This window comes from Berghia stephanieae, chromosome 14 (assembly GCF_034508935.2).
Source record: "Berghia stephanieae isolate SIO BIC M18660-M18661 chromosome 14, UCSD_Bste_1.3, whole genome shotgun sequence".
In the NCBI taxonomy this organism is placed as follows: Eukaryota; Metazoa; Mollusca; class Gastropoda; order Nudibranchia; family Aeolidiidae; genus Berghia; species Berghia stephanieae.
In genome coordinates this window covers 13,012,439-13,022,438 of record NC_088373.1, presented here as the reverse complement: position 1 = coordinate 13,022,438, position 10,000 = coordinate 13,012,439, and the positions used below count along the sequence as shown (strand labels likewise).

Here is a 10,000-nt window from a genome sequence, read left to right as displayed (position 1 = left end):
CCATTATTATTTATTACTCACCATACTCTCTTTCAATTCTGAGCTAGAAATGTAGCTAATTTTCTTTTCCTTATCGAAATACTACTTTTATTTGTATATTGAACAGTCATATTTATCTTTAAATGATATGCATTTATTCGTAGTTTATCAAATTCCTGATTGTAATGATGCCTGTTGATAAATTCAAATTTAGCGGGATCGTAATAGTAATCGGACTCACATTTACTTTTTGTCCTTTCTTCCTTTTTATTTTTTTTTAGATGGTTAATATATATTTATTATTACAGTACGTATTTTCCAAAGCTTTGTATTCTATATGGATGTTTTATTTTGATAGTCGTATTATATTGTCTATGGCAAATAAATGAAATCTATCATAATCTTTAAAAAATACAATTAACTTATTGTCTAACTACGATTATTTTATAACTATCCATAAAAATCGATTTTACAGCGTGAACCAAATTCGATACTGCACACACTCGACTCGACGCACGACGCAGACAGTAGTAGCAAGCAGCCTAGACAGCGACATCGTGGCAGTCCTCGTCAGTTTTCCTCATTCGAACTTCAAATCGGGGATGCAGTTTGCTCGTCGCCACAGCACAGCAAAGCATTGCTTTCTGCACTGTACTGCACACACACTGCACCACGATGCACACTGCTTTACAATGCCCCGCCCCCTCCCCTCATTTCCCATATTATTATATTGACCCCCTTTATCCGTTAGTTTTTCTTCTCTTCTTTATGACTCTTAGCTTTTTTTCCCCCTTTTACAATCTCTCTTCGCTCTCTCTCCCTCTCACTGCATGTAATCGCATTCCTTTCGTAGTTCTTGATCATCACTTTCACAGATTTGAAACCACAAACATGTAATGTAAAAAGATAGTTTGATTTAATGTTACCTATAACGGTAATCAGCATATTATAACTGAAAGCATTTATTGTTCTCAAGCACAATGTATTGTTATTGCACGTATTATATGTATAAGTATAATTATATTTATGTAAAGGACAATGGGATAAATAAGCCAATACATCTACCAAGTTCTGCATGGATATAATGTGGATACAAAATCCATTAAGGTAATTATTTACCATGCAGTTTTGTCATCATGCCCCATCGTCGTCGTAGTCGTCATCGTCATCATCTTCGTCATCATCCTGATCATCGTAATTGTCATCATCATCAAATTATTATTGCATTCATCATTGTTGATGTTGTTGTTGTTGTTGTTGTTGTTGATGATGTTGTTGTTTTCTTTATTACTATTATTATTAATTTAATCTCCTTCATCCTCGTCACAACCACCTCCACCATCACCACCACCACAACCACCACCATAACCACCACCACTGTCATTATCATATTTTCTAATCATAATGACAATATTACTACTGTTATCATTATCATTATCATTTTATTTAAACTGCTTATTTTTTCTTTCTTTTTATATCTATCGAAGTTATTTCCATCGTCTCGTAATTTATTAGAATAGATAAATCATTGCAAAGCATTCATGAAAGCAAAATGCTATCTTTTACATTTCATATAAACCACATTCGCCATGTCGTCTTGATTACCTCCCCTTATCGAAAGACAAAAAATAAAAAAGTCCTAATACCAAGTTTCCCATTTAAACGAATCGACTGTAGATGAACGGGTTTTTTATTTTTTTTTGGCCTCAACCGACGTCCCATAATTTGGAGGCCTGATAACCCACATTGTTGTGGTCTCATTGTTGTAAAATGGAAATACACTCTCAAACCAACACAAAAATATGCTCCAATACAATAATGATATTAAATCAAGCCCATAATTAAATTGCGTTCGATTATCAGACTTGCAAACTTGTACATATCGGCTCCAACAATAGATATGCAGTCATCTGTAATCTGTGAAAACTTGTTGAAAATGAAAATTTTGTGCTAGAACACATTATTATTATTTATTATTTTGAAGGGTTATCAAAATTTTGCTGAGGGTATAGGCCTATTGTGAATTCATAAAGTTAGCTATACCGTGATTCTGTAAGAACTCCAACTTTTGAAAGTCTTCAAGTAGGCAGGTGTTCTGCCTTTTGAAACTCATGTGCCATTTATCAGAGTTCAAGATCTCCTCGAGTCTTAAGGATTTTCTTTTATTTTCGAAAACAAGAAAATGTTTTTATTTTAATGGGAAAATTGCAGGATGTAACAGAGTCTCGTTGGAAGACGAAAATATACATTTAAGGTTTTCAGACATAAAAACCGAGTTAAAGTTAAAGGAAAATGTATCATGGCTCTTTGCAGAACGCTGAGTATTGAAATCTATGCTTACCATTATGAGATTAATAAGCCCCTATCAATATAAATTTTAACATCATAATTGTATTTATTGATTGGTTTATGATTTTTTTTTTAAATTGATAATAAAAGCCAGACCTACCTATTTAAAAAATTCGAAAATTCGTAGTTTTTTAAAGATATAAATTGTAGTCGTTAAAGTTAACTTTGTAGGTCAACAATTAACCTTTACAAAGAATAAATAACACTTAAAAATCCTTAGAATGATGTAGTCTGGCATCAACGTTCATTTTCAATAAGTTTTAATGACTTTGAGATGCTCATCAAGTTCTGAAATTGGAACCAAAAATTCGTAATTTTACGATTTGTTCGTCATGGTTGGCAGGTCTGATAAAAGAAGCACACTTGAAATAAAAAGGTTCGAAGACAGCAATGAGTCTGATGTTACACTTCTCGATTTTTGTGTCGCTCTTTGAAACTCACATAATATACGGCAACACTCACTGTATCTTTTTAAAACCATATAGGCTACTGACATTTTATATTTACATCTGAAATAAGAACTCATGAAAATTGCAACACAGTCTTTGTCAGAATAAGATTATAACTGTTTTTTTTTTTGTTTTGTTTTTTTGTTTTTTTGTTGTTTTTTTTTTTTTTGGGGGGGGGGGGGTTGGTTTGTTTTTGTTTTTGTTCTGTTTTTGTTTTGTTTTTTGTTTTTTTTTGTTTGTTTTTTCTTGTGTTTGTTTTTGTTTGTGTTTGTTTTTTTCTTTTTAATGTCAGTCAACGATTATAAAATTTGAATAAGAAACAGACTATCAAATTTTGAAAAACATTTTGATTTTTGTAGGAGATAATAAATCCATTTAGAATTTGATATGCTGTTGCCTGAGGACTGGAAGCAATAACAATATAGCGCAAAAGAAAATGTTATGAAGGTATGCTTTTTTTGATAGGAATTTAGAGGGGGAAAAACAATTCTGCTTTGAGTCACTTTTACAAATTACAGTCACAGTTATGTCATACTACATCATATCATATCATATCATATCATATCATATCATATCATATCATATCATATCATATCATATCATATCATATCATATCATATCATATCATATCATATCATATCATATCATATCGTATTATATCATATTATATCATACCATACCATATCATATCATATCATATCATATCATATCATATCATATCATATCATATCATATCATATCATATCATATCATATCATATCATATCGTATCATATCATATCATATCATTAATCGTGCTTTACAATGGACCAAGGGTTCCTTAATGCCCGTAAACATGAGCAACAATAATATATTGGACTACACACCTTGCACATTCTATGAGATAAAAGTATCAAAAAGGGAGAAATAGATAAAAAACATTTTAAAAAAACAAAACAAATAAAACTAAACAAATCAACAAATTAACAAAAACAAACTTTCTTAGTTGTAAAAACAATCATATAATCGATCAATTACAATCATCAAGATTGACGAACGAATTATGGATACGACTCATCATTTGCATGTTTTCTCTCAAAAATAAACTAGTTTCCTTTTAATCTTTTGTTTTCTAACATTTGTCGTGTCACTGATTATATAGCATCCTTTAACCTTGGCATAACATATCACATCATATCATATCACATCACATCATATCATATCATTCCATATCACATAATATCATATCATTCCATATCACATCATATCATATTATGTAAAGGGTTATTTATGACAACTGAGCGTTGAGTACCCCTTGTATTTAATCATAATTGGGCCTGAATCAAGAATTGATTTTATTTAATTTTCTTTATCATACGCTATCTTGAATCTGTTTATATAAGTAACCTTTTTGTTTCATATTTGATACTGTTACAAAGTTTTACATTTCTGTCGATTAAAATAAAAATTCCATGATATTAGTTTTGGTCTGTTAAAAAAGATTTTAAACAGGTCTCCTCTGGTAAATATTATATTCGAAAATTTTTTTTTAAACATTTAAAATAAAATATAATAAGATTTAGAAGTACCCAAGTCAAACCCACGATGGACTCATAATACAATTTAGCTCTATAAATAAGAAGAAGAAAAAAGAAAATTAGAATTATGTATGATCATATTTGTATCGAATTGATAAAACTGAAGGGTGGTACCGTTTTGAACATTTCTCTACTTTAAAAGGAATTTAGAGGTTTCTAATCAATAAACATAATATTGACTTTTTTCTACACTCGACACCAGTCTTGATATCAGGTTGATAACACAAGACTCTATGGACTTATTTTGGTTATTAAAGAAGAAGTAAAAAAAACCAACAAAACAAACAATAAGAGGCCTGCCCTGACATTGTGGTGTGAATTTGACATCAAAAATTCATTGCTATGTATGGTATCCAATTGGTGTCGATTAAAGTTAGGAAAAATTTCCTGCGAAAAGCTAAATGATTGGTGACTAAATTATTCAGTTTTGTTGTCATGTTTTTCAATTTTCACCTTTAAAAAAAAAAGAAAAGAAAACATAAAGGGAAGCAAAACAAAACAAAACAAACTAACAAATAAAACTAAAAAAAAACAAAAACAAAAAAACCAACAATAACAAACAGACAACAACAAAAGACTCCTGTGTGATGTAAAATGCCAGATTTCTTGCCATATAGAGATTGCCAAAGAAAGGTCCTACGTCTTGATTTTTAAAAAAAATAATAATAACAAACGTAATTCTGTAATTGAGAATGAATACTTGGAAATGTTTATCTTCAAGATATTTGATAAATAGCATTATTTTAGAATTATATTTACTTGAAATGTATAACAGCATCAAGAAGTATTGATTTGAATCGCAAATAAAATATTCGTAATATTCTACCTTGTGGAAAACCAACCATAACATCTCGAACTCTAATTCTGAAAGAAAATGCAAACAATAGCATCAAAAAATGACACAATTCAATAGAGAAAATGACAACAATAGCAGACCTACCCACAACAACGAAAAATTCGTAGAATTTCGAAGTTTTGGCTCCAATTTCTGAACTTCGTGGGCATCTCAAAGTCATTAAATCTGATGGAACATGGAACTTGATGCCAGACTATATCATTTTAAGGATTTTAAAGCATTATCTAATCCTTGTGATGGGAAATTGTTGATCTATAATAAAGTCAACAACAGGAATTACTATTTTTATCGCCTAAATCCTGCGAATTTTAAATGATATTCAAGTAGGCTAGTAGGCAATAGCTTAGTATTTAAGACCATTTCTCATGAGCAAAACAAAAAAATTGAGTGCGAATTTGAAATCTTAAAACGACAAATTAAAATTCTTTTCTTATGTCTATATATCCTATTGATCACCTACATTCCCCATTCACATAATTCAATAGGTCATCGATGAAAATATAAGAAATTAAATGAATATTTATCTTAATAGATGTTAATTTATTTGCAAAAATGAAACAAAAGCGTATATTATATAAATAAATGAGTAGATAGATAAAAGAAAGGATAGATGAATAATAACAAGGGGTGATTTGAATTTTAGGTGGGATTCTCAGACCAATAAGGCCCATAGATTAGGAGCTTATCCCGGTTCTATTGTTTATTCCCCTTTTGTTAATTACTTTCACGCCATTTGTAAAAGACCCAACCACTCAATAGTTGCTAGGAGAACATGGTAATCATATAATAATAATAATAATAATAATAATAATAATAATAATAATAATAATAATAATAATAATAATAATAATAATGATAATAATAATAATAATAATAAATAATAATAATAATAATAATAATAATAATAATAATAATAATAATAATAATATAATAATAATAATAATAATAATAATAATAATAGTTCAAATAGTTCAAAAACGTTTATTTTAGGCAATTGCCAATGTAACTCATACAATAATATATTTTTCAACAAATCAAATAAGTAAAATCAATAAAGCAAGGCAAACAACGAATATAATAATAATAATAATAATAATAATAATAATAATAATAATAATAATAATAATAATAATAATAATAATAATAATAATAATAATAATAATAATAATAACAATAATAATGATGATGATGATGATGATGATGATGATGATGATGATGATGATGATGATGATGATGATGATGATGATGATGATGATGATGATGATGATGATAGAAAAATAATTACTTATGTCAGGGACCGAATCCAGTAAATATTTTCTCTTGTGAGATGAGTGCAGTACTCTATCACCATTGACAACATCCACAGACATTAGATTATTATTATTTTATTTTATTTAAAGAGGAAAAGGTTACAGACATCTAGCTGATTTTTAACAAGAAAATAGAATTGGTGTAAACAGTGTGAATTGGTGGAGGATAAAAGAGGAGGTGTGAATTTTTACGAATAAACCGGACTGTTCCAGAATTAATTTTAAAAGAAAATAGTATATCCGAATATTGTGTGAAAATGGGGTTATTTTATGTTGTTTTGAATTTTAAAAGAAATGAAAAGAAATAGAAAGGGTAAGGCAGGGAGGAGAAGGGTATGGGGAGGGAAGGGCGCGGGGTGGGGTTGGTGGGGGGGGGGGGGCTGAATATTGAGAAAGGAGGGAATTGATATTAAAGAAAAGATGGTTTTTTTCCTCCCATTGTCTTGCTAGTTGTTGTTATGGTGTGGAAGTGGTTCAGGTGTTCTCGTTGGGATTGCAGTGAGTTGAATTGGTGGCAAGATTCATAGATACTGCTTTTCTATTGTGAATGGGGCAGTGCTAAGGTTCAGGACGAAGAACATAAAATCACCAACTTCCAATAGCCAATGGAGAGCCGTTAGGCCGTTAGGAGTTCCTAGTGGGAAAAATCGATCTGGTGTTCTCCGTCCACGAAACGAAAAGGGAGGCAATTGGAGACAAGACACGCTGAGACAAGGAGTTTGATGGTAATATTGGTCGTGGTGTTGACGTCCTTGCTGTTGATGCTGATTTTTTATTTTCTTCTCATCCCCCCCCCCCCCTTTTGATATTGCTGCTGGCATTGTAGTGGTAGTGGTGGTAGTGGTGGTGGTGATTGGGAAGGTGATGAAAATGTAATGGTGGTGTTGGTAGTGAGTGAAGTGGTAGAGGTGGTGATTGTAGTGGGGGTTTTTTTAAAAGAAAAAGGTTGGTTGTGTAAATTTGTTGCGCAGCTATCGATTCTCTTTTTTTTTTTTAAAGTGGAAATGAAAGGGGCGGGGTGGGGGGGGGGGGTTGTTATGTAATGATGGTATTGGTGCCACTGATTTTAGATCTGGTGAAATGTTGCTAGTATAAAATTGTGGTGGTGACGGTGGTGGTGGTAGCAAAAGTGATGATTTTAGTAGTCGTGACTTCTTGCAATACATTGTTAATGAATTTTCTTTGTTCGATCCATTCATCTACCAATCCATCAATCCATCCATCCATCCATTCATCCATCTAGAAATATATTTATCCATCCACCATCCATCCATCCATCCATCCATCTATCAATCTATCAATCCACCCACCCATCCATCTATCAATCAATCAATCAATTCATCCCTCTATCCATCCATTCATTCAGCCATCTAGCAATCCATTCATCCATCCATACATCAATTCATCAATCCATTCACCTATCCATCCATCCATCTATCCATCGACTCATTCATATATCCATCTATCCACCAACCCATGCATCCATCCATTCAGCCATCCAGCAACCCATTCATACATACTTTACCCATCCATCCATCCATCCATCCATCCATCTAGCCATTAGACCATCCATCAATCGACTAATCCATCTATCAATCCATCCACCCGTTCATCAATCCATTCATCCATCCACAACACTAAATTTCAGTGCAGGAATACATTTATATTCCTTAGAATATGATCTATTGATCACGTTACAAATGTGCCAAAAAAATGAATAAATAAATAGATAAATAAATGAAATGAAAAGAAAGAAAAATAAATACCCCCCACCCCCCCCCACCCCCGGAAAAAAACAACTGAAAAACAAACAAACAAAAACCAAAAAAAGCAACCCCCCCCCCCCCCCCCAAAGAAATAATAAATAAATAAAACAAAACAACAACAACAAAAAATAAAAACAAAGCAAAAAAAAAAAAAAAAAACAACAAACAAACAACAAAACGGTTGTCCTTATTTTATTGGATTTTAGTACTGCTTTTGACACGATGTAGTAACCAGTTTTTAAAACGTTCAAGAAAGGTTGTTTCGTTTTTTTTTGTTTTTTTTTTTTTTGTTTTGTTATTTTGATAATTAGAAAATACAACAATTTGTAAATGGGTCTTAACTTATTTGACAAAAACAACGACAGTTTGTTATGATTAATAATGAATTTGAAATTAAATCGGAGACTTTCGACTTTACGCTTGAGGTACCCCAAGGCGATGTCTTAAGTCATCCTTTATTAAAAACTATTCAGAACAGTCAATGATCTCTATCATCAATTAAATTTCTCATGACCAAGATAAATTATGTGATCCACCAAACTCGATCCGGTATCATGTCAGGATGAATTCGATGCTAAAAATATAATCTATAGAGGGAGAAAAAATAATGAAACTTGGGTGAGATATGCAAACCTGCCGACCTGGACTTGAAAAAAATCGTAGTTTTCAGGGTTTTAACATATTATATTAGACACCAGAACTGCTAGGAAAAATTACCAATTTGTTATTAAGATGTTAAATTATTTATTTTAACTTCCTTATATACCAGCTACGGCAAGAAAACATTTGTTTTCAAGAAGGTTATTGAATCAAAAATCTTTATATTATTATAATTCTCGGTTTGAAGCCAAAATTTTTTCGAAATTTTCGTAGCAGTAGGTAGGCAGGTCTGATGTTTCAATGTTTAATTGAGACAAATGAACATTGTTTATTTTTGTGAAACTGGAATGTTGTATTTCTGATGATTTTAAGTTGAAATACTTCTAGACGTCTATGTTTAATTGAGACAAATGAACAGGGTTTATTTAACTATGTGAAACTGAAATATATTTCTAATGATTTTAACCTTGAATACTTTTATGTTTAATTGAGGCAAATGAACATAATTTATTTAATTGTGTGAAACTGGAATGTTGTATTTCTGATGATTTTACCTTTAAATTCACTATTTAGCATCCGCTTTGTCCTGAAATGATAATATTATTATATAAGGCGCTCTTGGGAAACGGCCCACATGTCGCTGGGAATACTTTTGTGTTAATATGGTCTAATAAAATATTATGTTTTCGGATTTTCTAATGAAAGTTGGGATCTCCCAATAATATGGTAGTTTGAACATCACTGCATAGGCATAAAGTTTTGAAATAAAGTTAAAATATATTATAATTTACTATTTTTCCCCTAGTGCTCTTTAAAGCTTTAAACGTTGAAAAGACGTTTTTTCAAACTTTGTAAACGATTTTTTTTCTCAAATCCACTGTTTGTTTTTTTGTTGTTTTTTTTTTTTTTTTGGGGGGGGGGGGGGGGGTGTTTTTTTAGATTATTTTTATTCAATTTTTTTAAAAAACCAAATCTACTTTTTGCTCCAATTCTATACCTCAAATGGGCTATACTCAGCCAATTTTAAACATTTTTGTTTCATGACATAAATGGCAATATGTAGAAATTTGTCTATTCTTTTACATCAGAAAATTATCTGAATTTCCATAAAATGC

General features: G+C 31.0%; 1 long non-coding RNA gene across 1 annotated transcript in view; it reads left to right on the top strand.

Moving 5' to 3' along the window:
* The first annotated feature begins 834 nt into the window (after positions 1-834).
* LOC144960083 (uncharacterized) overlaps positions 835-10,000 on the top strand; it is a 197,436-nt gene continuing 188,270 nt past the window's right edge. The window contains exons 1-2 of the long non-coding RNA XR_013642752.1: positions 835-872; positions 1,014-1,086. This is a non-coding gene — a long non-coding RNA (uncharacterized LOC144960083). The remainder of the gene's footprint in view (positions 873-1,013; positions 1,087-10,000) is intronic.